Below are 26,667 nucleotides of genomic sequence, written 5' to 3' on the forward strand. Positions count from 1 at the left end.
CATACGATTACGGGTGTGTCACGACGTAATAGCCTCATATTCGCAACCGAACGTCACGGATTCAGCTCGCAACAGACAGAGCATCATCAGCCGAGTGCCTCCCGAATTTTCCGCCGATAATTGCGCACAATCGACTCTGGCGCAAAACGCACAGAATGACGAGATGCTATATTCGGTTGCGGAAATGCATGGTGGTATAAGTCCTTAAGTAAGCTCACTTTATTCAGAATTTGGAAATTTGGCCCAGGTGTGATACTACGTGATAAAGCTGTGAATAAAATGTTCCCATTTTAACATAATGCAAATGTTCATTTTGAGGACGCTTGATTGGATTCCTCCTGGGAGGAGACGAAGGGGACAGCCGATGAAAGGGTGGCGAGGGGGTTTCGGATGAGATAAGGAAGTGCCAACTCCCTGATGACTCGTGGGAGGACCGAGTTTTGTGGCGGTTAGGCGTCGCAGAGCGCCAGAGAGCGCTGTGACAGCGACTCTTATATATGTAAATGTTCATTTTTTGTCAAAATTCTCTCCGTGGATGTATCTTTGTATCGTGCCGATTTTCATGACTTTGACGGCTATCGCTATGAGATAGTTTCTGTATAAGCTGGCTCAATTTAGATTAACCCGAGGGCCCAATAAATAGGTCTTATAGGGCACTAAGCGCACTCTGGGGGTTGGCCAGGGGGCGTGCCCTGTAGTTTACTCTACACGGATCAAAAAAGTAGGTAGCATTTACCACATTCTGGTTAATAAAGGGCAAAACAAGAAAGAATGGTAACTTTCACTAAAATTATCGTGAAAATAACAAGATTTTTCCTTATTGTGACAGTAATTTTGGCGAAAGTTACCATACGGTCTGGTTGTGCCATTTTTTAACCAAAGTATGGTAAATGCTACCCAATTTTTTTTTCTATGATAGTATAGTGAGGTTATTTCTGGTTCTTATTTTGCAAAATTATTGGATATGATCATCGGTTTAAGGTAGCTCGTACTTTGTGTGGATTTGAATGCGTGGGGCGTACCGAAAAGAATATTGGACGTCATTGCGTTGAGAGCCAATATCTGATTCGAAGAAAAAGAGGGAAAAGTACAGTCTATCAATTTATTCCAGAGAAGAGTCTTGCCGCTGCGAGTGTTGTTATTAATATTTTCGTTCGGGCCGGGCGCGGAGCAGCGAGTCAATACGACGGCGACGGACGGGACGGCTTCTAGCGAAGCGAAAGACGTCATTATCAGCCTATTTAACGACAGATGTATACAGAATATGTTAGCTTTCGGCTTCCTAGAAAACCTGCCCGAACTTTCTTCTGTCCCACATTTTCTTTTTTTCATGTTTCCGAGAGACGCGTCTGTCACACATATTTCTGTCCCCGTGATTTAGGGTCATTTTAGTTCCTCTCGTAATTATTCTCTCATCGGCTCATTGATTTTTACACTTCCGTTTTTACATACGTAAGTGCACGTGGATTCGTCTAATTCGAGGTTCTTCTCTTGAAATGAGTTTCGCGACAACTAGTTTTCATTTCATAATCCGTCTGCGGAGAGCATATATTTTCTCCTCGATAAGTTTGTGTTTTGACTTTCGTATGACGCAAGTTGGAGTTGCTCGAACAAACTTATAAGTCTACCACGCGTGGCACCGATGTAATGATGGTAAACGGTCGAACTGCGTATTTACAATTCGTTTCAAAAATTCAAATTCAAACCACCAGACGGGTACAAATTAAAGTACCCATAGAATAATAACCGACCAGAAAAGTGATCAGCGGGTTCCCCTGTAAAATCACGTGTAGTCACTATTTTGAAGCGAACTCAAAACCGTTCCTGCGCGAAATTTGAAACAACAAGTGGAGCGAGGGCCCAGGATGAAAACAGACGAGACTTGGAACCATATGCAAAGCGGAAGGCGTGGAGATTACAAAAATCGTAGTAAAGATGGTCGACTATTCTGCCATTCGAAGCAAGAATGCCGTATGAGCCTTTTGACATTCCCATGTTTCTCTCAATCATACACGAATTAACTTGGAAAATGTTGAATATTTTCCTTCAAAATGTCCAGAAAATTTTACTCGGGATTTACTCTAAAATAACTGAAAATTTCAAGGAAAAACTTGCATTATTTTCCTCAAAAATACATGTTTTATCCGGGGAAATTTGGCAAATGTTCATACGGCGTTCCTCCTTAGCGAGGCAGAATTGCAGGTTCATTATTCTAGGTGGCGGTAGCCACCCCGGCCCAATCCTAAAAAATTCCTCTAAAAGTTGACGATCAAAAAAAAAAAAAAAAAATTAAAAAAAAAGTTGGAAACGGCGGGTGGTTTTTTTGGCTACAAGACGAACCCAGCGCGAGAGAGTGGTACTTATAAAGATGACGTTTGATTATTTCTTCACGCGAGCTGTGGCACGGAGGGTAGAACTGCGCCGAGGAATTCTTAAGAATGTGACATTGTGACATACATTTGGTGTGAAACCTTTCAAATTGCACGGCCTAATCGGCTAAATTAACCTCCTTTTCTACATCTTTCGGCGCCTTAACGCGACTCGGACTACATCTGCCAACCCTCGAACAGAGACATTAGACACAACTATCACATCTATTCTCTTGCGTTAACTTTTGCTTTTCCCTCGCATGACCGATCATATAGTAGTTTTCATCTTTGCAGGAGTCGAAGCAAACATGTGTTGATAAGCGTAGGCGTCACAGATTTTCATCCTTCGGCCCTCCTTTCATAATTTTGGATCCTCGAAGTAAAGCCCGCCGCCGTAGCGTTGGCGCCGCGCCACAGAACGCGGGTGAAGTGGTAAGTACTTGGACAGTCAAAACGCCTTCACTTCTGGGCGTATGCAACACGGGCATCCAAAAAGCCCGAATAGTTGCATCTAGGACTCCAGGAGTCAATGAAATGTGCACAGTGTTCGTCGCGTTCGCATAACTAAGAGCGCTTTCCATGGTTTCTCTTACAACGTAATTCAATTCCAGCATTACCTATTGTGCCTATAAAGTAAACTGATTTTTATCGCGACGTTCTCAGGAAAACCGGTCAACTTGATTTTTTTAAAACTTTTTTTTATTTTTTCCTTCTTGTTAGCAGAATACTCCGTAGAAATTTCAAGCTGTGTAGTTGACTTGGTCCTGTTCGAAAAAATCAATTAACTTCAGAGATTTTTAAGGACCGCAATGGAGATACGTGGTTTCATGTTTCAGCCATCGATATAATGAAATTTAAAATGTAGAAACTTCGTACTCGATTGCAAATATTCAACTTTGATGTAATCACGATGCGCGGTGCTCACTTGCCCGCGCGAATTTTTTATCCAAACGAAGTACGTAACTAAAAGCGTGTCAATCATCAAAAGTTTGAAGCTCGGTTTCTTTTTATCCGTCTTGCAAAAATCAAAGTGATATCCAAAGCGGCGCTACGAGCGGCGGCGCACAGTGGACCGAGTCAATCAAAGAGGATGGACACGAAATTTTTGACCAAAACTGCAAATTTTAATGTTTATTTCGTCACATTTCAAAGTTCAAGGAGTGCTACTAGAAGGAAATCTCACGAGAAAACCAATGAAACCAGTTTTAGAACCTCAAAGTCTTGTATAAACGGAGTTATAAGCGTTTAAAGTCTCCAAATTTTCTCCGACCTCTCCTATCGACTCGACCCAGTGTGCGGCGTCACGAGGAGCTCATCGCTTCCCGTCTGCGAAGTGGATTTGTTTATGAGTTTGAGGCCAATTTGTAAACTGAGAGTCAATTTGCGTAAACTTCATCCCGACTCTAATTGAATCGAGGGACTTCTCGTGCGAAATCCGCGCGAGTGCATAAGATTTCGATGAAGTGATCGCGGAGGACTGGTTCGATCGATACACGAATCGTAGCTTCTAACAAACTTGCCACTCAATCAAACCCGAGGATTTTGCCAATTGATCCTCTTGGTGTGTTCTCGGAAAACGAATTTTTCACGTCTCACTCATTCGTAGAAGTGCCCAATTCCCGCTACGCAAATCTCATGTCTTTAAAACTTTAATGCAGTGGGATCAAATCAAATGGACGTATTAAATGCTAAAAGGAACCATGTCGCAACCTAATCTTATGCACATAGTCTCCTTTTAGCATAAATACGTCCAAATGACCTCGCTTACTGCAGACACTCGCGCTCGCTTTCTTCTTCTTTCCTTTCTTATTCAGGGGAGGAGTACGGGGAGTGCGCAACCTCCCTTCCTCGGTTTGCCCAAAAAAAGGAGGAAAAAAGGGCGGATAAGAGAGATGAAGGAGGAAAGAACGGAGGGAATAAGAAGGAGGAACGCTCATAATTGGTAACTATTCATGACGAAATTGACTGAAACCGCAAATTAGATGCTTTAAGATTTCAAAACTTTTTTGGGGGATTCCCTTCGGACCCCCCTTGCGCCCCCCCCCCCCCCATGAAGTGTCTGGATCCGCCTATGTTTCTTCCTCTTTTCTCGGCTGGTCACTTCAGAAGTTACTTGCGATTCATCAGAATTGAAACCCCTTTTGCGTGATAAGTAGCAACAAAATTTGAGTTTTTCCTTTTTTGATTATTTTTTTTATTTGATCAAAAAATGAACGATTTGGGCACCAAGGCCTCACTTAAAAAAGAAGCAGAAATTAACTTTTTCCTGTACTCTGTTGGAATAGCTAGTAGTAGGAATATCTTTCCCTTCTCAGTTTATGCTTGTGCACCTTGTGGAAGGTGAAATATTTTTCTGAAAATCCTACAATGTCACGCCTCACCCGGAAGACCTTTTGGAGATCCATAGAAAGTTTTCCACAGAAGCCTTGTGACCTCTTGAAGTTTAAACGAGCGGCTTCAAATTCATTGAGGAAACTTCTTATCGTCGTTGCATTTTCCTCGTATCGATGTCGGAAAACCAGTGTCTCCGCGTTGCGACGCTTTCAAATCGTTTTTTTTTGTCGCACTAAGTGGTTGCTTTCTAACCGTTTCCCATGTTTCATTCTTTCAGAGCATAATAACTGACACATTTTCTTGAAATGTCTGCGAATTTTCTCCGATTTCATACTCTAAAATATTCATGGGTAGTTCGGATGAGATATTCTGGTTATTTATCTTTAAAAAAATTAAATATTAAGAATTTAAAATTATGAATTAAGATACAAATTTTCGTATTGCCAAAGAATTTTTCGCACGCTTTGGGGAAGGCATAGAGATTTGGATGCCACAGCTGACAGCACCCTCGGTAAAATCGAATGATTATTCTTTCTTGGTATCGATAACAGATAATTATTTTAAACTTTTTGGAGCCCACTATCGAGTTAGAAAATGAAATATTGGTTACTGTATTTTAACGATTTATTGGAAGTTTCAAATCGAGGCATTCGTCGTCGTCCAGTGCTAAATGAAATTTCCCCTTATATTAGTCCTAGATTTGTTTTATGGTTAGCGTCATTTGACTTTTTGTATCTTTCTATGGTAACTGTAACAAACTCGCCATAAGTAACGTTTTTTATTGGTAAATTTTCTGTTATTTTTAGTATGAACTACATAAGCTATTGAATCGATTCCCGCGCCACGAACGTTCACCACTGTTCGTTTGTTCATTCATTTTCAATTTCATGAAGTAGCTAGAAATTATCAAATCAAAAAAATGTAGGAGGACGGGAGCTCAGAATCTTCGACTCCCTTTCCTCGTGACTGGAAATTTTTTCCAAGAGAGACCATCGTCATGATTTACAGGAATTTTTGATCGTCAAAACCACCCAGAAATCTTTTTGAACACATAGACATCCTTAGAAAATTCCTGCCAATGCACAATTGTACACCATTAGAAATGTTGATTCTCTACATGAATGTAAAATCAGAAGTCAAAACCTTCAAATATGAATTAAGGAGCTTGGTGGACAAGGCGCATAAGTGCAGTTTTTGAAAAAATTGAGGTATTAAAGATTTCAAGTAAAACTAGTCATAATGCATATTCTGTGAAAAATTCGCTGCCAAATTCCAATTTTTAAGCATGAAAAAGTCAGTTTGAACTTTTTATCCGCCATAAGGATCCATGTCGTAATTTCGAATGTATATGTGTATTTCTCGAAATAGAAAAAACTCCACCTATGCGTCTTATCCTCCAAGCCCCTCAATTAACTAAATTAATCAGAAAGTAACAATTCTCCATTTTTTTCTCCAGAACGAAGGGTTTGGTTTGTTAAGTCGTGACCATCAGAGGCACAAAAATGTTGATACATAAAAAAGTCTCTCATCTCTTTTAAAATGTTCACCTCTTTCTGAGAAAGAGAAATGCAGTCTGATAGTAAGTTTTTGCAAAAATTCTCACCTGATGTCGATGGGGTTTTACATCCAGTAACTTTAGGAGCTAAGTCCTGTTTGCGACAGCTCCTCCAATATGTGCGATCTTAAAGCAGAATTGCTCAGTTTTTACGAGTGCATTAAAATATTTTACTGCCGTTCAAATATGAGTAATTAAATCCGTGCGGTGCGGCACAAGTAAAAATAAAGAAATAAATACTCGTAATGAAAAACACACATAAACTAAACACTAAAGTGTACCCATCCCGGGGGAGGTCACCTGGCGAGGTACCGTGGATACACAAAATTCCAAAAGTACACAATGATGAGATCGAGTTGAACTTTCCGAAATCCGTAAAACTCGCGCGAGACCTTAAGGCGAGGACAGGCGGAAAAGCGCGCGCTTGGCGAAAGTGTGAGAGCACTGACTGGCGGCGCTTGGATTTTCAAAGTTGTATTTTATAAGCGCGGGTCTCTGAGCGTGGCTTCAGCGCAGGTCTCCTCAGCTGAAGGTACGCTTCTACGGACAGCGCGCACGAAGTCGGCCGCGGACTGGTCACGCATTACGCTTTGCGTATTATTTTAATCTTACCCTGGTAAAAATTGGCAGTAGAATCTGTGTTCCAAAATACCATAGACCTAAAGCCGGCTGTAAGATTTCCAATAGCTTCTGTAGCCGGCTGTACAATTTCTTTGAGCCTTATACAGCCGATGGCGATTAAGCAACAGCCAGACGATAAATTTTATGCTAAACGTTACGAAATACGGATACCAGGACTTAGTTAGTTTTCGGACTACCGCTCTCTTTTTGTGCCGTAGTATCTTGATTTATTTTGCGAGGAAAGCTCCGTACTTTTGAAGGATGCCAGTCATTCTTAATATGTTGGAGCGCCTTCAATTTCTCATGATACTGTGCAATACATCTAGTGTGAAATAGTTGCCTCAGACGCCGTGGCACGCTGCGGCGTGGCGGGCGGGCAGAGAGCGCGAAACGCGCATTTGCGCCTTCAAACCTAACAGGGATACTTCACGCATTGCGCAATGCGTGAAGTATCCCTGTTAGGTTTGTAGGCGCCAGTGCGTCGCCGCTCCGCTTTGTGTTAGGCTCTAATATTTAGTCTCGCGGAGTCAGCGTTTTTCAACTCATGATTTTGAAATGTTTGCACACTCTGTATGGATTATTCTCATTTTAATTGATGAATAAAAAAATGTTTTAAAGGAAAATATAATGTGTGTTTTGTAAATATTAAGGTAGTTCCGTATCAAACTTAATGATTTCCAAAGCACACGAATTTCTACACAATTTCATATAGCCTTTTATAGCCAATGGCGATAAAGTGTAAAGCCCGGCGACAGGAACTATAGCCTGACTGTATACTTTTTTATAGCTTCGTATAGCCCGGCCATATGGTTTGCTCCGCTTTCTACAGCCAGCTATATGATTTTCAATAGCCTTCTTTAGTAGGCTTTAAGAACTCCTATGGTATTTTGAAACGCAGCTCCTATCGCCAATTTTTACCAGGGTATATACTCTATCATGTAAAATTATGATATTAACGTCTAACGCATAATGTCTAATTGTAAGGTGCGACGCGCTTTAGGAGGTTGCGAATCGCGATGCGCAAAATTACTAGGGGGTAAGCGATAAGCCCCCTAGTAATTGTATAAAATAGAGTCAAAAAATTTCTTTCATATGAAATCTTATGGAACATGCGTATAATTAATAAGTCTTCATACATCGATGCTCTGATGGCGCGGCAAATTTTGCGTCGCACGCTGCCTGTGCAATGTGGCCCTTAATGCATCGTTTCAGCTCCAGCGGAGACTTCAGCCCGTCTGCTTCTTCCCGCTTTTTTCGTTTGTTTATTTTTAGCTGCTATAATCGCATTGTCTCGTCTCATTACTTCGTTACTGTTTACGTATCGGGTACTTTGGCGCTATCTAATTGCTCTCTACTCTTACTTTTCGCCGCTGGCTGCACTTGGGGTCGGACCAGAATTTACTTAGATTTACCGCGCTGCGCGGCGCGTCCTTCGCCTCGACGCCTTTTGTTTCGCCGCGATTTGATTTACGTCCATGCACGTGTGAACGTCTGCTTTTGTGCCCTGGATCGTAAGGTCAAAAGTCGCATATTTATTGTTGCTCGTCACAAAAAGACGCACAAAGAGACGCGCGACATTCTTTTTTTCAGAGCCCAAACTTCGTCGTTTGCGGTTGGCCGTAAATTAGACCACCAAACTTCCCAATTTAACGAAGGGTCGCGTAGACAGTATCTGAAGTTAAAGTTTTATTTTTCCTCGATGACATAGATCCACCTGTAAATCCTCAGCGGTGCAAACCAGTAATGAGCGATTTAAAAACAAAGGCTGACCTAACATACACTTCTCCGCAAGTAAAAGTTTGCTACCAATAAAACTGGGGCCCATGCGCTCAAAATTGGAGCACTTTCAGCATGTGAGAGTGTCCACGTATTAATGTAACTATTGTGACGTAAAGGGATGCGGAGTTGGGAAAGTTATATCGGAGATAATTGCAACATAAATACAGAGGAAAAAAATTACTTTATTAAAGTCTTTTTTAACTCTACATTCCCCTTCCCCTTGGACAATTTTTTTCTCACCAAACGAAGTCAATTTCATTTATTTCGTCAAAATTTCTGTAACCAATTTTGCATTTTCTGATGTAATTGTTTTGCAGGGCCGGATTAAGGGAGTGGCCACATGGGCCGCGGCCCATGGCGGCAAATCTACAGGGGGCGACAAATTTTGAATTTTTTTTAAAATGTAGGTATAGAAAATTCGAATTTAGAAAAAAAAATTACAAACGAGAAAAGACGACAAAATCTCTAATTTTCTGAGAGTATAGTAATTTCTACTTTTGTCGTCTGTCAATGATACAAGAGACAGCACCTTTAATTAGTCGAGTTAAGAGAGAAATCAAACACGCAATTTGGCCTGGAACAGCGCGACTTAAAGAGAAACGATGACGAGGACTTGAGATGAAAAGGAGAAGCCCTCGGCGCGGCGATCGGCATGTAACACATATTAGCCCCTACATGACTGCACAAATACTTCACGCATTGCGGCAAACACAGTGCGATCAGCGTGAAACGCATAGCGCCTACAAGACTGCGTGAATACTTCACGCATTGCGTCAAACACAGCGCGTTCAGCAGCGGTCGGCGTGAAACTCATAGCGCCTACAAGATTGTCGGGATACTTCACGCATTGCGCCAAACACGGCGCGGCGGCGGACGTTAAAATCATTAATCCACAATTATGTTTGTTCTTTCATAATTTTTTTGTTCATTTCTTATGAATGAAAGGCCTTGTCCACACAGAAATAGGTTTACGGAACTTAACTTTTGCTACTAGAGTTGACAGGGCATCGAGAAAAAGAAGGTGTTTGTCTTTCGGGCATCTTGGATTTTTTTGATGACGTGAGTCGGTACGGACGATTTTCACCATTGATTTTTTGGAAATGGTGTAGTTTTGGAAAAAAGTCATTCCATATAAAGTGCTTGAAATTATGTTGCACTGACCCACGTTAGGAGGTAAACAATCCTCAAGATGCAAACGCCACCTTCTTCTTTATGGGGGTCATGCGTTACCCCAAGAAGTTTCAATTGCCAATTTTGTCGTTGTTTTTTTTGCTTGCAATTCAACGACGACTCCGAGGTTTTTAATTTGACCTTCCTGCAAGGCTCTATCCGACAGGGGCAGAAGCTCCGCAGGAGAGTCGTCCCGTGGCGAGACCCATAAATCTCACCCGGCAAATTGTCTGAGAAACGCCTAAAATTAACGTAGCACAGCACAGGAGCCAAAAACGAAAGAGACACAAAACAAATAAATATATGTATACACGCGTATAATAAGCGGCGGAAAAATTGTTATCGGTCCATTTGTGTTCGGACGCCAGGTAAGGGCGAGGGGCGGGAGAAGGAGGGGGGGGCGCTCGGACAAGGACCGCGACCAGGGACTCAGCAGCCCCTGTCGTCAAATGGGGCTCAAAATTAGGCTCCTCGGTCGGGGGAGTTGGAGGGTCCGTCGAGAATCTGGCAGCGACGGGACCGCGTTTAGAGTGGCGTCCAGAAATACGCACGATTGCAACACCGATGCTCTATTTAGCGCCGTCCAATATATTTTGGTGCATCCGAGCACGTGGGACGGCTAAATTTAACACCCTTTCGCTGGCCGCTGCCCCGCCGCACAGGGAGCCACTGGACTTTGGCCGCCGGATGCTTTTCGGAGAGTGTGGACAGTAGACACGACGGTGATTTTGAAGGAACAGGGAGGTGATGCAGGGATAATCGTCCCCACTGCCCTTCACAATTACTTGGCGTCCCATATTATTCAGGAAATTTTTCACAGATTGTTATCATCGCAAATGGGGGGTTTAAGGGCCTCTTAGTTTTTATAATTTATTTTTTAATTTTATTTTTGTTTCCTGGGCGAGAAGGGGGTTGAGACCACCCCAAAACGTCCCAGGTTTTTATGTCTCTGTTTTTAGCCTTGTTTACCCATTGTTTTGTGTTTTTTCTAATTGTTCAGAAATTTATATTGATTCTGGTGGAGCTATTCTGCTAAGGGGCCGTCCCCAAATTACGTGATGCTCTAGAAGGGGGGGGGGGTTGAGGAGAGCGTCACAAAATTTTGTTTCTACGTGTTAAGGATAGGGACCTACGTCACAAAAACGTTACGAGGGAGAAAGGGGGGGGTTTAAAATGCCGAATAAGAGGGTTATGTAATTTAGGGACGGTCCTTAACTACCATCCGACAGGGACAGTTGGCTCACTCCCCATAAAACATATGATTCAGTTCGGGTCAAAACACTCACATTCCCTCTTTTGCATATTCACAGCCAACTTTAGTTAACATACGCAGGCGACGAGGCGTGGGCAAGGATGGAGGGAGGCAAGTGGGTTTAATTCCACCACGGCAAAATCCAACACCCTCTCTCCCACCTCACCCGCCATTACCCTGGAATCTGACCACCACCGCCAATCCACCTTAGTTTGCATACTCACCTGAATGAAGGAGAATGCGGAGACCTTTTTTTTTATTTTTTTGCGTGGGCTGTATAACCATAATTTGTTGATTTCTTCCTGCGAGTTCCTGTGTTTTCTTTTAACTCAACATGAAAACCTTGGCTTCCATTTAAACCAATTTAGCAAACCGTGGTCCGGTGTCAATTATTTAAAGCCATGCTCTCTCGTACTAAATTTCAATACGCCAAAAATCTCACCGTTTCACCAAGCCGACATCCCCTTCCGCTTCATGCATAGTTTGGTACCACTGCGCGGTCTCTTTGCAGCTCTTTTTCTTGAACTAATTTTGGGGCACTACACCGTTTACACTCCATTCCCATTCGGTCAAATTTTTGTCTTGGCCTCCCTCCCTCCCCCCCCCCCCATTCGATTAGACTCACTCTTGCCCTGCACCGCCGGCCGGCCGGCTAGCTGGCTACGTGAGTTGTTTACATCATATTTTGCGACGACCCCCACCCCTCTTCCCCATACCATGTACATGAAGAAACTCACGCACATACGTGAGCGCATTTGCGTTAGGGTCAAGGAGGTCCTTGTCCGTACCACGGTCATATTTTTTCCACCGTGTCATATTATTATTCTCCCTGTTTATTTCTTTCTCGAGAGAATTCGAGAAGTTGTAAGGTGACTTTACATACTTAACATGATCGTTGACACAGAAGCGACATTAAAATACACCAAAATTTTCGAACTTTTGATCAAAAACCATTAAAATTTACAACTTTCGCAGTGCGTGACATAGTACTCACTAAATGCCGATGGAGTCAGGTGAAAAGGCCCTTGGCGTAGAAACCATCATACCAGAGGCGCGGATCCAGCAATTTTGCAACACCAGATTTCCTCCATTTAAACCTATGCCAAATAATCGATTCTTGTCGTAGCACCTGACCCCTCCAAGAATCGATACATTTTCATAGGTTTAAATGGAGAGAAGGCAACGTTGCCAATTTGCTGGATCCGCCGTTGCTTCATACTTGCTCAGTGCAACAATAAAAATTGTTTTTGGATCAAAAAAGTTGTCTTCAGCTGTTGATATCTAACGCTCTCTAATATTCTCGATGATATTTTCACAATTCGTCGAAAAGTCGACGCAACCCAGAGGGAGGGGTTTCCTCAGCGTTGCGTAATTTCAAAGAGGTGTTCGGATTTGCGTCATTGGTGCATGACAAGAAGAGGATCGGAACAACGGGAAAAGTACGTCACGTAATCATTCGACGCTACTTCACAGAAACAATCTGCCAGAGCTAAATACATCTGAACTCCGTCGAGTTTCAGTTAAGGCAGTAAGGTTCGCCCACACAGTCTGAGACTGCAACCCGCACTACGGCGTGGGAGCTACTACGCTCTCCACCTCGCGAGTGCCGCTGTCACCACTATCTCGGAAACAGGGTTGCCAGATTGTTTGGTAGCATTTACGCATTTTACATTGGCTCGTGTTACAAGGAACACTCCAGAAAAGTGCAATTTAATGTTAGTTTTGAATTTGAAAAAAGAGAGAATAAAATATGCTCGATTCAAGACAACTATTTCGCTCATTTATTATTACTGTTAAATGGAAGAATTTATTACAGTTCACGCCGAATAAGTTGACGGTTTTTTCTGCTGTGCTAAGGAAGAACGCCGTATAAACATTCGAGAGTTGCCAAACCCTTGATAAAACACGTATTTTTGACAACAATCACGTATATTCCTCCTTGAAATTTTCAGATATTTTACATTAAATTGAATACAAAATTGTCTGAAAATTTTGAAAATTCGTAAGTTTCCCAGTTAATTCGGTTATTATTCGAGGAAACTTGGTAACGTTTGAAGACTCATACGGCGTTCTTTCTTAGCACGGCAGTTTTAAACTGCGACATGAGATCCACTATCTTGATTCTTGCATTTACTTTCAAAGCAAAACTGACGTCAGCCGATCCTCTGTCGCAGGCAAAAAGTGCGTAAAAATATTTAACGTGGACTTTACTTAAAAAAATTTTTTTGGCTGAAATTTTTTTTCTCTCATTCGAAGATTAATAAGGACCCTACAACAAAACGGCCAAATCGGCCTAAACACGGAATCGTACGATTTTCTCAGGGATGATAGAGGGTCTTCCCAGACACTCAAAACTGGTCATATTTTTTGCCTAACCCCCAGGGAAAAGGGGGGAGAGGGGGTCAAAGTCAAAACCTTTAAATTAGCATAACTTCTCAACGGTTTGTCGTAGAAAGATGATCTTGGTGTCAAAATTTCCAGAAAAATGAGAGCTTTCAGAATATATGTATGAAATTAATTAAATTTTAAAATTTGACCCACTTTTGGGGCATTTTACAAGGTCCCCCTTTCGTAAATTTTCGTTTTTTGAGATTTTCGGTTGTTCGGTTCGCACGGATCAAAACAAAAACAATTTCAAATGAAAGTAGAGCGTTTAAGCTTTAAAACAAGCCCAAGATGATCTTGGGGAAACGATTAGAAGCGGAGTTATGAGTCTTCAAAGTTGACGCGGCGCGCGGGAACCTTGTATGTTCCGAGTCTCAAGGTCACCTGCGCGCCCCGGATTGCCTGCAGGTTGCAAGTTTTTGTGTTTTTATGCTTCTGTAGGTCATTTTTAATGTAAATCATTCAATGAAGATAGTTTAATCAGAATTTTTTAATTTTACACAATGGGCCTTCGGCGAGGTACACCACATTAACGTCAAAAAATTTTAACTGCGTTTCAAATAGCCCCCTCAAGAATAACTGAGACTTGTCTTGAAGCTCAAAGCTCGTCTGCTTCTACGAGAAACTATTTGGCTTTACCAAGTGAGTTCCGTCAAGCGCTGTAGCTTATAGCTCAATTAAAAAATTTTAAAATTAGGGGTACCCCAAAATTTGGCATCAATGGGTTATAATTTCTAAATGGTTCAGTTCTGTATGGAGCATATGTATATTTGAACTGAGGGTCCATGGTTTCTTCTAAATTATAAGAGCAGAATCGTCATCGTCAGCAAATGTTTAATGAGGTATGATGGACATAATGGTTGATACTCTAAGCCCCCTCTCGCTCCTCCCGTAAAATTAAAAAATTTCGATTATTCTATCTTCATTGAATGATTTACATTAAAAATGACCTACAGAAGCATAAAAACACAAAAACTTGCAACCTGCAGGCAATCCGGGGCGCGCAGGTGACCTTGAGACTCGGAACATACAAGGTTCCCGCGCGCCGCGTCAACTTTGAAGACTCATAACTCCGCTTCTAATCGTTTCCCCAAGATCATCTTGGGCTTGTTTTAAAGCTTAAACGCTCTACTTTCATTTGAAATTGTTTTTGTTTTGATCCGTGCGAACCGAACAACCGAAAATCTCAAAAAACGAAAATTTACGAAAGGGGGACCTTGTAAAATGCCCCAAAAGTGGGTCAAATTTTAAAATTTAATTAATTTCATACATATATTCTGAAAGCTCTCATTTTTCTGGAAATTTTGACACCAAGATCATCTTTCTACGACAAACCGTTGAGAAGTTATGCTAATTTAAAGGTTTTGACTTTGACCCCCTCTCCCCCCTTTTCCCTGGGGGTTAGGCAAAAAATATGACCAGTTTTGAGTGTCTGGGAAGACCCTCTATCATCCCTGAGAAAATCGTACGATTCCGTGTTTAGGCCGATTTGGCCGTTTTGTTGTAGGGTCCTTTGTCATTGTTGACGCAGTTAAATATCTTTAAATCTAGAAAAATATCTCTCTCCCCCAAAAAGTGAAAGAAATTGTTCTGCAAATCAAAGACCACTTTTTTTCAGCGCAAAAAGCACATTTTTAGCGTAACCGAGCAACCCTGCTTGGAAATTAACGGAAGCCTATGAATATCACAGTAAGTTCGGGGTACACGCATCCACCTTCGTTCTATCGAAGCATAAAGCTCTCCTACTCGGTAGCAGTCTACGTTCTGCCGTATTTTCAGACGAATTTCTGATGTTCGAGAAAATTCTAACGAACACGTAGGAAGGAAACTCGTCGATAGTGCGGTTGTTATACAGAGTAACGTTCAATTGTTTTTCACTTGAAACACACTATTAACAGGCGAGGTGTTGGGCTGTTAACTCGACGAAGCCGGCCGGCGCTTGGCGCCTCAATTCCGCGCGTTCACTCACTTCTAGTGAAAATCATAGTCGAGTATAGTAATTGCACCTCAATTAAAGAAGCGTGACTCTGTTTTAATTTTAAGCTTTCAATACTCCGAAAACACATATCCAGGTCTCGCGCTCCTCGAAAGAAGACTGTGACATGATTCTGTTTTCCTCGAAGAACTTTCGTGAATTTGAGCGTTCTATCTCACTATGTTTACTTACTTTGTTTTTGGTACATTGAAGTGTTCTTGGGAAGGATTAGTACAATAATAAAGTTCGAAAGGTGGAGGAGGAGAGTAATATCGTCGGACGTGATTTTGGTCGGTAGCGTTCCCTGCATACTCTTTGGAGAGGCACTGTTTTTCCAATGAAAATCAGAGGTGAATTATTATTTCATATCGTATCTTGATTCTTGATGATTGATATATTATTGATATACTAGATTAAGAAAGAAGAGTCAATTTTAAAATCTACCGGTGGATTTTGAAATGATTGATTGCGAGGGAAAATTTGTATACAAAACTCATGACACAAATCCTCGAATAAGTATGTAAGTTACTATGGAGAATTTGCATGAAAAAATTCTATTGCTGAATGAGCTGCGTTCGCGCAGTATTTTTCATTATTTTTCTCAGGTATGGGAAAGTGTAAAAAAATACATTCTAAAGTGAGGCGATCTGCCGCATTGTAACGCATCCAGTCGGTAATTCCCATGTAAACACATGTATTTTAGCAGATCAGGTTGCGTGGTCAAATCTTCTCCAATAATTGCAGAAACTAAAGATATTCTTATTCTCGTGCAGTTCCTTCAGTCGATTATTTTTAATCTTAAAATTCACAGAACTTCTGATGCTCGTAAATTCTCCGTTGCTTCACAGAAAATCTTTTTTGGCCTACCCCAAAATGGAAGACGAAAAAACATGCGTGGTATATTTTCTATCTGCCTGTGCTGTGAGTGATGCAAAATCACAGATATTGTACAAACTTAAATCTTGTGAAAGTGATTGTTATCTTTAATTTTTCAATCCACGTTTTGAACCTTGGGATCACTCACGGGTTCCCATTATTTGCCAGTGGCGAGGCGTGATTCATCAGCTACCTACATTTTACCGTTTGAGACTATGGTAAAGAATCGATTATTGAAATGTTTGTTGCGGACACCCTCAAAATCGATATATCATGGAAATTCGTCCAAAATTTCGATGTTTGTTGACTTCCGGTGTAGAACCCTCATAACACTATCAAAGTGAAAAAATTCAGCGTACATCCACGCAAATATCCCATTTCGTGAGCACGAGATGTTATTGAGTGTTCTCATCAGTGGTCAGTGGTTCGGGCGAGCTGAAGCGAATGCAGTGGCGTAGCGAGCTTTGAAATATATCGATTGATCTGCCATTTAAACCCATGGAACAGGGTCGATAATCAGATTGTTCGCAACGGACACCTTGATAATCGATTCTTTACCATATAGCTTCAAAAGGGGCATCGATAATCGATCATTCACGCTGCCACGCCATTGGATGGGATGGCTTGGAGAATGCGGTGGCCGTGGCGGGACTATATAGGGTTTGATCTCGATCGAGGCTCCTTTGAAAATGCCAGCGATAGTTCCAATTCGAGATCGAGGCCTCCCAGACGGAACGGCATTGCAGTCAGGGCGCAAATGACGTCATCACCACGTCACGTCACAAACATCCCGGGCGCGAGGCGAGACTCGGAAGGCCAAGCTCGTGACACTACGGCTTGTTCTCATAGATAAGACGAAATGACGATTTATGAGCTTCTCCTCGCGCCGCATCCGCGCCAGTGGAATCATAGACAATCGCGTTGCCAATACTCGCTCAATATCGAACCAAGAAGTGAGGGTGGGTACCCGGTTGTACTGATCCCGTTGTGCACCAGAACCAGGAAAGCGAACCAAAACCAGGAAAAGGAACCAGAACCAGGAAAGGGAACCAGAACCAGGAAAGGGAACCAAAACCAGGAAAGGGAACCAGAACCAGGAAAGGGAACCAGAACCAGGAAAGGGAACCAAAACCAGGAAAGGGAACCAGAACCAGGAAAGGGAACCAGAACCAGGAAAGGGAACCAGAACCAGGAAAGGGAACCAGAACCAGGAAAGGGAACCAGAACCAGGAAGGGAACCAGAACCAGGAAGGGAACCGGAACCAGGAAAGGGAACCGGAACCAGGAAAAGGAACCAAAACCAGGAAAGGGAACCAAAACCAGGGAAGGGAACCAGAACCAGGAAAGGGAACCAGAACCAGGAAAGGGAACCAGAACCAGGAAAGGGAACCAAAACCAGGAAAGGGAACCAGAACCAGGAAAGGGAACCAGAAACCAGGAAAGGGAACCAGAACCAGGGAAGGGAACCAGAACCAGGAAAGGGAACCAGAACCAGGAAAGGGAACCAAAACCAGGGAAGGGAACCAGAACCAGGAAAGGGAACCAAAACCAGGGAAGGGAACCAAAACCAGGGAAGGGAACCGGAACCAGGGAAGGGAACCAAAAATTCAAAAGGAGCCAAGACTGGACCTCCAGATAGCATGAAAAGGGTACCGCACTCCACACAGGGTTATCCGAAAGTCAGTTACCAACCCCGTAACTTTTTTATTGATTTAGATAGACTTTTGATATTTTGGGAATGTTCATAGATTCAAAGGAGCAAAGTTTTGGTCCATCTACGAATTTTGTGGCGAGCCTTTCCTTAGAGACGGGGGTGAGAAATCTTTTTTCTATTTAGCAACCCCTCTCCAATCCTTCATGATACCTTGTTAGAAAGAGGAAAAGAAAATGAATATTCCCGCACGGTTGCAAGTCAGAATTGAAATTTTTCACAAAATAGCCGCAAGTCAAAGTTCAAAATGCCGGAAATGTCACATTATTTCCGTCATTACTGAAAAACAAGCAGTTCTGTTGTTCCTTGGAGCGAGAAAAACAATTCTGGCATTAGTTTTTCAAATTTATCGGTTCCAATTCAAAATGGTGATTGAGAGAGAAAAACGGGCATTACGCTGTTCACCGATGGAATTTGCCTTCAGTTCGGTACTTTGGGGGTTTTTCGCACGAGGAAAAAGACTCTTTCGTTGGATTTTTGTAATGCCGAATCCCTTGAAGATAAAGGCAGAAATATGGCAGAAAATCGGCAAAATGGCCGTTTATCAATGGATGTGCATGAGAAGAAAGAGAATCAAAAACATTAAAAGTAGGATATGTATATATTATTAAGTGATTAGCTCGCTTTGCGAGCTGACACGTCTAGCCGGGGAGTGCCCCTGGACCCCAGTTCTGCGCTTCGCGACGAACTTGCGACTCGCTCCGCGAGCCGCCACCGCCCCGCGCAGTTTTTAACATTGATGAGGAGACAACATCTATGTCTTAATCTTCTTTTTCACCAAGTTTTACAGAAATTGATGTTCTAGGAGTCCGGACCGCGTTTTCGTGCGGGGCCGCCATCTTGGATTTGGAAATGTTGAAAATCTGACCAAAAATGCGAGTTTTCCGTCGAAATACACCTCCTAATACCGAATTTCACAAAAATCGATGGATCGGAAGCCGAGATAACAACTTAGACCACGATCGCCATTTTTGATTTTTGAATTTTGAAAATCGGACCTAAAATTCTAATTTCCCGTCGAAATACACCTTTTGATACCGAGTTTCACAAAAATCGATCGATATCAGGAAGCGATGTAGCATTTTAGACCACAGCCGCCATCTTGAATTTTTGAATTTTGAAAATCTGACCAAACATTCTAGTTTCCCGTCGAAAAGTACCCTAGATCTCCGAGTTTCACAAAAATCGATCAAACAGGAGCCGACTTAGCATTTTAGGCCACGGCCGCCATCTTGGATTTTGAGATTTTGAAAATCCGACCGAAAATTCGAGATCCCCGTCGAAAAGTACCTCCTAATACCGAATTTCACAAAAATCGATCGATATCAGGAAGCGATATAGCATTTTAGGCCACGGCCGCCATCTTGGATTTTGAAATTTTGAAAATCTAACCAAAAATTCGAGTTCCCCGTCGAAAAGTACCCTAGATCTCCGAGTTTCACAAAAATCGATCAAACAGGAGCCGACTTAGCATTTTAGGCCACGGCCGCCATCTTGGATTTTGAGATGTTGAAAATCCGACCAAAAATTCGAGATCCCCGTCGAAAAGTACCCCCGGATACCGAGTTTCACGAAAATCGATCGAACAGGAGCCAACTTAGCATTTTAGGCCACCGCCGCCATCTTGGATTTTGAAATTTTGAAAATCTGACCAAAAATTCGAGTTCCCCGTCGAAAAGTACCCCGGATCTCCGAGTTTCACAAAAATCGATCAAACAGGAGCCGACTTAGCATTTTAGGCCACGGCCGCCATCTTGGATTTTGAGATGTTGAAAATCCGACCAAAAATTCGAGATCCCGTCGAAAAGTACCCCGGATACCGAGTTTCACGAAAATCGATCGAACAGGAGCCGACTTAGCATTTTAGGCCACCGCCGCCATCTTGGATTTTGAAATTTTGAAAATCTGACCAAAAATTCGAGTTCCCCGTCGAAAAGTACCCTGGATCCGAGTTTCACAAAAATCGATCGAACAGGAGCCGACTTAGCATTTTAGGCCACCGCCGCCATCTTGGATTTTGAAATTTGAAAATCTGACCAAAATCGAGTTCCCGTCGAAAGTACCCATTAACTTCAGTACCAGCGATTGTATCGGATGCATTATCAAAGCTGTTGAACTCTGTAAATAGTGAAGTCCTTTTTATTGTTCGTCAAATTTTTAATATAACCAGATAACGGGACGCTCTTTCAATTCAAAACAACGCGAAGAACAACGGAAGAATTTGCAAAGTTGGGTTCGAACCCAACATGCAACTATTTTCACTTCTCTGTGGGCCGGGTTGCACACGCTAGATTTTGCGGGCAAAATCTAAGATCTGCCCAAGACCTACTGGCGCTCGCATTCAAGAGGGGGGGCTTTCGCTTGAAAATTGTCAAAATTTTGAAGTATCTCACATGCAGTTTGAGTAAATTTCGTCACGACTAATTACCAAATATAATTGTCTTACCTCTACCAGACGTACGCCCCCTGCGCCCTCCCTCTTGGATGCGCTTATGTTTGTCCATCGCTTTGTATATTAATTTCAATAATCAGCCCAGGCTCGGACTGGCCATAAGGCCAATCTGTCATTAGCAGATACGCCCCCTTGGTGCGCCAAAAACGCGCCCCTCTTACAGATAGCAAAATAAGAAGAAAAAAAATTACGACCGAGAATATGTGAGAAAAATTTCTTAAATGAACGAAAGAGGAGAGAGTTAGACCTGTTGAAAGACCTTTAAACATATTTCCTCCTTTTCAAATGACTGTTGATTTGGACATACCATAGCATAGCTCGGGCAAACTTAACCTTAATTTATCTCGAAATTCAAAAGTAAAAGACATCTAAAATGTAAACGCGATACAACTATTCGCGCAAGATGGATGTCCACATTGCATATGAAAAGTGTAAGACGCGATGCCGTAAGTCGTGAACTCGCAATGTTCTGCTCTAGTTTGAAGCAACATTACAAATAAGACAAACGCAAACAAACACAATATGGTAATAAAGCGAGGGAAAGGATGCGCGTTAACGACGGCGCAGAGATACAACTATTCGTACTTGATGGACGTCCGTGCTGCATCTGAAAAATTGAAGGCGCGATGACGCGAACCGTGAGCTCTCAATGCTCTGATTTATGCTGTCAATGAAGCGTCGCTCATATTCGGAAGAAAAGTTGAAAAAAGGCCTGAAGACATCTCTCCTACCTTCGGCTATATTACTCACGTAGTGCTTGAAGCACCATTACGAATAAGACAAACGGAAACAAACACAATATGGAAAAAGAGGGAGGGAAAGGATGCGTGTTTACGACGGCGCAGAGATACAACTATTCGTACTTGATAGACGTCCGTGCTGCATCTGAAAAATTGAAGGCGAGATGACGCGAACCGTGAGCTCTCAATGCTGAGCTTTACTTTCAATTTTGCAATTTTTACTCCGTGCGATCAATAAACTTTGAGCCTGAAAATAGCGTAAACTTGTGCTGATTTGCCAAAATTTTCTGAACCCTTCTCCACGTAGGGAATGCCCTACTAGAAAATATCACATTACGCCCCTTTAACCAGCCAAGGGTCTACGCCCTCAGATGCGAGCCAGTCCGACCCTGAATCAGCCTGATTATTGAAATTGATAGACAAAGCTATAGACAAAGAAGACAAAAGAGATATGGAGGGATCCCATCGGTGAAAGTGGGTGATTGCAATTGACAAAGGAGGTAGGTAATAGACTAAGTAACGGCAACCCACGAGAGACCCAATAGTTAGTCCATCATTTTCTCCCTTAGTGTATAAGAACCACCCATTTCAACCAATAGGATAGCTAACGCCGCATGTCTTCTCTGTCTATCGCCTTGTCTATCAATGTAAATAATCAGCCTGGAGATAGAAACCGTGAGCTTTTCTTGGTGGGTTTTCCGTCGGCTTTTCGGATGCGGAGCGGCAACGGGAGAAAGCGCGTTGGCACCTGTGCCGGGGCCGGGGCCGGGGCGCGGCGATCGGTGACAACGCCTGGCGTGCTGTGACAATCGAATCATTAACATTCCACATTAGCCCAACATTCATTATTTTCGTGCTCGCCACCATTCTGCCCTTTTAAGCGCTCCCGATTCGCTTTTCCCGGTTTCCCCAAGTCGACGTCAACGGCGGACGCGGGCAAAAGTGAAACTAGGCGAAGGTGACGATCGGGCCTCGACAAAGAGCGGTGCAGGGCCGCCCTCTCCTCTAATAAGCCCTTTTCGACGAATTTTTCACTTTTCCGCGTTCGAGGATATTCGTCACGCCCGTCACGGGTGCATCTTCGGCAGGGAAGCGAAGGTAACACGCTTTGTAGCTTGGACGGAACGAGGGGGGCCTTCCCCCCCCTCCTTCCCCAGAAATGTGAGAGATTATGCTAAGTGAGTGCGTGACATATCTGTCATATTTGAAACTACACTCGATGAATTTTTACGTGAAAACAGTTAGGAAGAAGTTATTTTCACGCCGCCGTACCAGTTTGCCTTCAACTTTTAGGGTAGGCAACACGGGCTCCCGCGTGGTCGAATAGTCGTATCATTCCCCATATCATAGTCCGACGGTTTCTATTGGCGTTCATTGTAGACAGGGTGACACAAGAAGATTGTGAAGAGAGAGGAGAAGAAGAGGAGGACATTAGAATGAGGACGAAGAAAAGATTTAGAAGAAAAGAAGAAAAGAGGAAGAAGAAGAAAGGAAGGAGATGAGGATAAGAGGAAGGAGAAAAATGAGATACGGATGAAAATAGTGAGAGAAAGAGAAAATAGAGAAAGAAGAAGAAAAGAGAATGAAGAAAAAGGATAAAGAGAAAGACGAAGAAGGAAAGAGAGAGAGAAAAGATGAGGAGGAAGAAGAGGGAAAGAGAAAGAAAATAGGAGAATTGAGAGGAGTATGAAGAAAAGAGGAGGAAGAAGAGGGAGAGGGGAATATAAAGAGGAAGAAGAATAAAGGGAAAGATAAGAGATAGAAGAAGAAGAATATATATAGACAAAGGCAGAAGAGGAGAAAGAATGAAGGAGATAAAAGGGAAGAAGAGGAAAAGAGGAAGAAGAAGACGAATAAGACGAGGAAAGGTCAAAAAGAAGGAAAGGGAATGAAGAAGATTTTGTTTTTTCCTTTATATTGTAATCTTTTATTATTATTATTTTTTTAAATGACTAGGGGGCTCTGCCGTCCAGCCGCTCTGCGGCCCAAAACCGGAGATTTCCGTCCCCGCCAGCCTGATGAGAACTATCAAGAAAGTTTGAAGAAATGCAATTCAGCAAAAAAATTGAAAGCAAAATGGCATGATTATGAGAGGAGGATTGGACAATTGGACTAAATGTGCAGTAAGGGACTAACATTTTGAACTCTCATCACCAACCAAGATACCCTCCCGGAGGTTGGGCATTTGAATAATGCGGGGGGTGTTCAACAACGGAAGAATATTCGAAGTCGGGTTCGGACCCAACATGCAACTATTTTAACTCCGCGGTGGGCCGGGTTGCATACACTTGATTTTGTGGGCGAAATCTGAAATCCGCCCACAGCTTTCGCGGTGTGGTATGGGTGCAATTAGTAGTGTATTTCTCGAACTTGACGTTTATTTCTATCAACTATTTGGACGCTTCTGTCGCACAGATTTGTAACGCGATATTAACAAACTAAGGTGATTTTTGAAAAAAGCACTAAAAGTGTAAAACAATAGAAGAACATACGAAGTTGAGTCTGGACATCACATGCAGCTATTTTAATTCTTCGCGGCGGACCGGGTTACATCTGCTCATGGAAAACACTGATCGCACCTCTGGGCGTGTACCCTGTACCGTACCCTATAGCGAGAGCTGCATTATACACTGGAAAAAAAAAAAAAAAAAAAAAAAAAAAAAACTTTGGATCTAGAGTCCAGACTCTTAAAAACATCGACAAAAAAAAGTACTCTTGATTCAATCAGAATCTAGCTTAAATCAAGAACCAAGCCTCTCAGTTTAAGCTGATTTCGTTTTTGATTCAAGCGAAAATCCGATTGAATCAAGAGTATTTTTTCTTGTCAATGTTTTCAAGAGTCTGGATTCTGGATCCAATGTGTTTTTTTTCCCAGTGTATTGCGAGCGCGCGTAGGCCGTGGGCAGATCTTAGACTTCGCCCGCAAAATCTAGCGTATGCAACCCGGCCCACCGCGAAGTTAAAATAGTGGCATTTTGGGTTCGAACCTAACTTCGTGTAACCTTCCACTGTTCCTCACGGTGTTTTGTGTCGAAAGAATGTTCCGTTTTCCGCGATGGACAAAAAGGGCTCAGATTTTATCGAGATGCTAACTCACCATCACTCTGCTCATCCTTAGTTCATTCACTCATAACGCAAACTGATAGAGGTGCACGAGACATGAACAGTGGCGTGGCGTGATCATCGATATTTCTTCATTCGAAGCTGTAGTAAAGAATCGATTATTAAGGTGTGAACACCTTGATAATCGATCCTTTTTCATAGATTTAAGTTGCAGGTCAATCGATATCTCGCAAAGTACGCCAAGCCACTGGACTTGAAGCAAATTGACGGTGAAACTACAGAATGCGTATCTCAGTTTGCGTCATCGCAAGCTCCCTGTCATACTTCATTTTCTGCATGGGGAACCACTAAACGTCATTTTTTGAAAATTCCAGTGATATTTTACCTCTTCACAAAAGGATATTCTGTGAAAACTTAAAGCAATGATGTAGGTTTGGTCTCCTTTTAGCAAATAAAATAGTAGCCGAGATTTCGAAACACCTCAACCGACACACGCATTTTTGCAGTTCCACCGTCGAAATGCAATTTAATACTTCAAATGTGGAATTTAATGAAATGTTAAGATTCATTACCGCACTTTGCACTTTCCGTAATTTAAATGAAGTCCCTTCAATGTCACATAACCCCTGTTGATTTTTCTCAATTTTGGGCTGGGAAATTTTTTTCTAGATTTTAGTCGTATCCTACGTATTTTGAGGTGTAGAATCGATTGCGCATGGTCCCAACGCGTGACGAGGCTAACGAGGAACCGTCAGAGGCGAGTGTTTTTGTGAAAGTGTTTTTTTTGCCGATAGCGCGGTCGAGCAGACTCGTGGAGCTTTCCCGACCAAAAAATCGGACTCAGCGGGTCATTTCCATGCGGGCTAGCTTGGTTTCGGCTCGATCGGAGAACTTTCGATTTTGACCCTAGCAGGTCCGGATTTACTTACTTGCCGCCCATGGGCCGCCTGTATTTTGCCACCTCCTCATTCGTTTTGAAACATCGATACAAACCATCAAGTGAACGTGCCGGAGGAGGAGGGATGCATAAGACGCGTTTACTCGTGTTGGGCACATTTTTTGTGAAAGCCCCGTCAACACTAGTAAAAGTTCACGGAACGTGGCGCGAAAGTTAAGTTCCCTAAACCTATATTTGTGTGGACAAGAAAGTCATTTATAAGAAATGAACGAAAAAATTATGGAAGAATAAACATGGTTTAATAAGTTTTATTTCCGCCACCGCGCCGACCGCACTGTGTTTGGCGCATTGCGTGAAGTATCCCAACAAATGCGTTTCACGCTGACCGCTGCTGGCTGACGGCACGGCACTGTTATCGACGCAATGCGTGAAGTATTCATACAGTCTTGTAGGCGCTATGCGTTTCACGCCAAGCCGCTGCTGACTGCGCCACGTTTGACGCAATGCGTGAAGTATTCATGGATTCTTGTAGGCGCCAATATGTGTTTTATGCTGACCGGCGCGCCTAGGGCTTCTCCTTCTCATCTCAAGTCCTCGTCATCGTTGCTTTCTCAAAAACCGTCTAATAATCGACCGTTTTTGTTTTGAATTTTCGCGCTGCGACTGACTGGAGACAGCCGCGCACTCTACAGTTCCCTCGCTGAAATAAGTTTGTTGTTTGAGGTTATGTTCTAGTTGAAGAAGACAGAAGAGTGAATCTATCCTTATCAGCTTATCAGTGTCTTATCTGTAACACCAAATGCTGATAAGTTGTCTGCTTTTTCCTGTTCAAGCACAAGGAGTTTTCAGTGGAAAATAACTACATTTATTTGCAATTGGAAACTGATCCAGGTTTTTTGTATGTACCCTCGAAATGTGACATGATCAATCACTTAACACAATCTACTTGTTGATTCTGATACATATTTTGCAAATTTGTTATCTGCCCAGGTAAGTCCTTTCCTTGGTTTATTTGTTGACTACATTTTAAGAGCCAAATTACTATCGTTGAAATTCTATTAGATGAATCACGGTTCCTAATTCACTTCACTTCTGAACTCAAAATTTTAGTCCATGTTCAACCTCTCCCAGAAAGTTGTGAAGGTTCGTAACCGAATTCCATTTCTTATTTTTCTTCCAGGACATACTCGAACAGTACTGCCATCTAAAGAGGGAGAGAGAGTGATGTAAATTATTAAACAGTGTATAGCTTTCTTCGAAGCAATTTGATTTTTGGTGCAGAAATTTAGTAAGGGTAATTTTTTTGTTAGAATTTTACAATAGGTATTTTATTAATTAATAACAAGAGATGACTCAAGCATCAAGAGCTTGAAGGTTTTCATTATTTATGATTGTATCAGCAGAGCAGTATGGTTGAAGCAAGAACCCTTGGTTAGTGCAGTATATGTATTTATCTTACGAAGATGGATGAAGGAGCGGCAGTTTCA

The 26,667-nt window shown here is 42.4% G+C and overlaps 2 protein-coding genes across 9 annotated transcripts in view; one reads left to right on the forward strand and one right to left on the reverse strand.

The window, feature by feature from the left end:
* The window catches only part of meng (serine/threonine-protein kinase meng-po), a 29,966-nt gene extending 21,030 nt beyond the window's left edge, over nucleotides 1-8,936 (reverse strand). Inside the window, exon 1 of the mRNA XM_019051716.2 lies at nucleotides 6,307-8,936. The gene's annotated coding sequence lies outside the window, so the exon portion shown is untranslated. The remainder of the gene's footprint in view (nucleotides 1-6,306) is intronic.
* The window catches only part of LOC109037175 (5-oxoprolinase), a 52,901-nt gene that overhangs the window by 5,264 nt on the left and 20,970 nt on the right, over nucleotides 1-26,667 (forward strand). The window contains exons 1-2 of one of the 8 annotated variants that reach the window (XM_072299993.1): nucleotides 25,921-26,170; nucleotides 26,361-26,474. The exons of 1 other annotated variant lie outside the window; for it this stretch is intronic. The gene's annotated coding sequence lies outside the window, so the exon portion shown is untranslated. Of the gene's footprint in view, nucleotides 1-25,920; nucleotides 26,171-26,198; nucleotides 26,324-26,360; nucleotides 26,475-26,667 lie in introns of those variants that run through there. 6 more of the 8 variants (XM_072300003.1, XM_019051712.2, XM_072300006.1 and 3 more) reach the window with 6 other exon arrangements.

The sequence above is a fragment of the Bemisia tabaci genome, chromosome 1 (genome assembly GCF_918797505.1).
Source record: "Bemisia tabaci chromosome 1, PGI_BMITA_v3".
Taxonomy (NCBI): Eukaryota; Metazoa; Arthropoda; class Insecta; order Hemiptera; family Aleyrodidae; genus Bemisia; species Bemisia tabaci.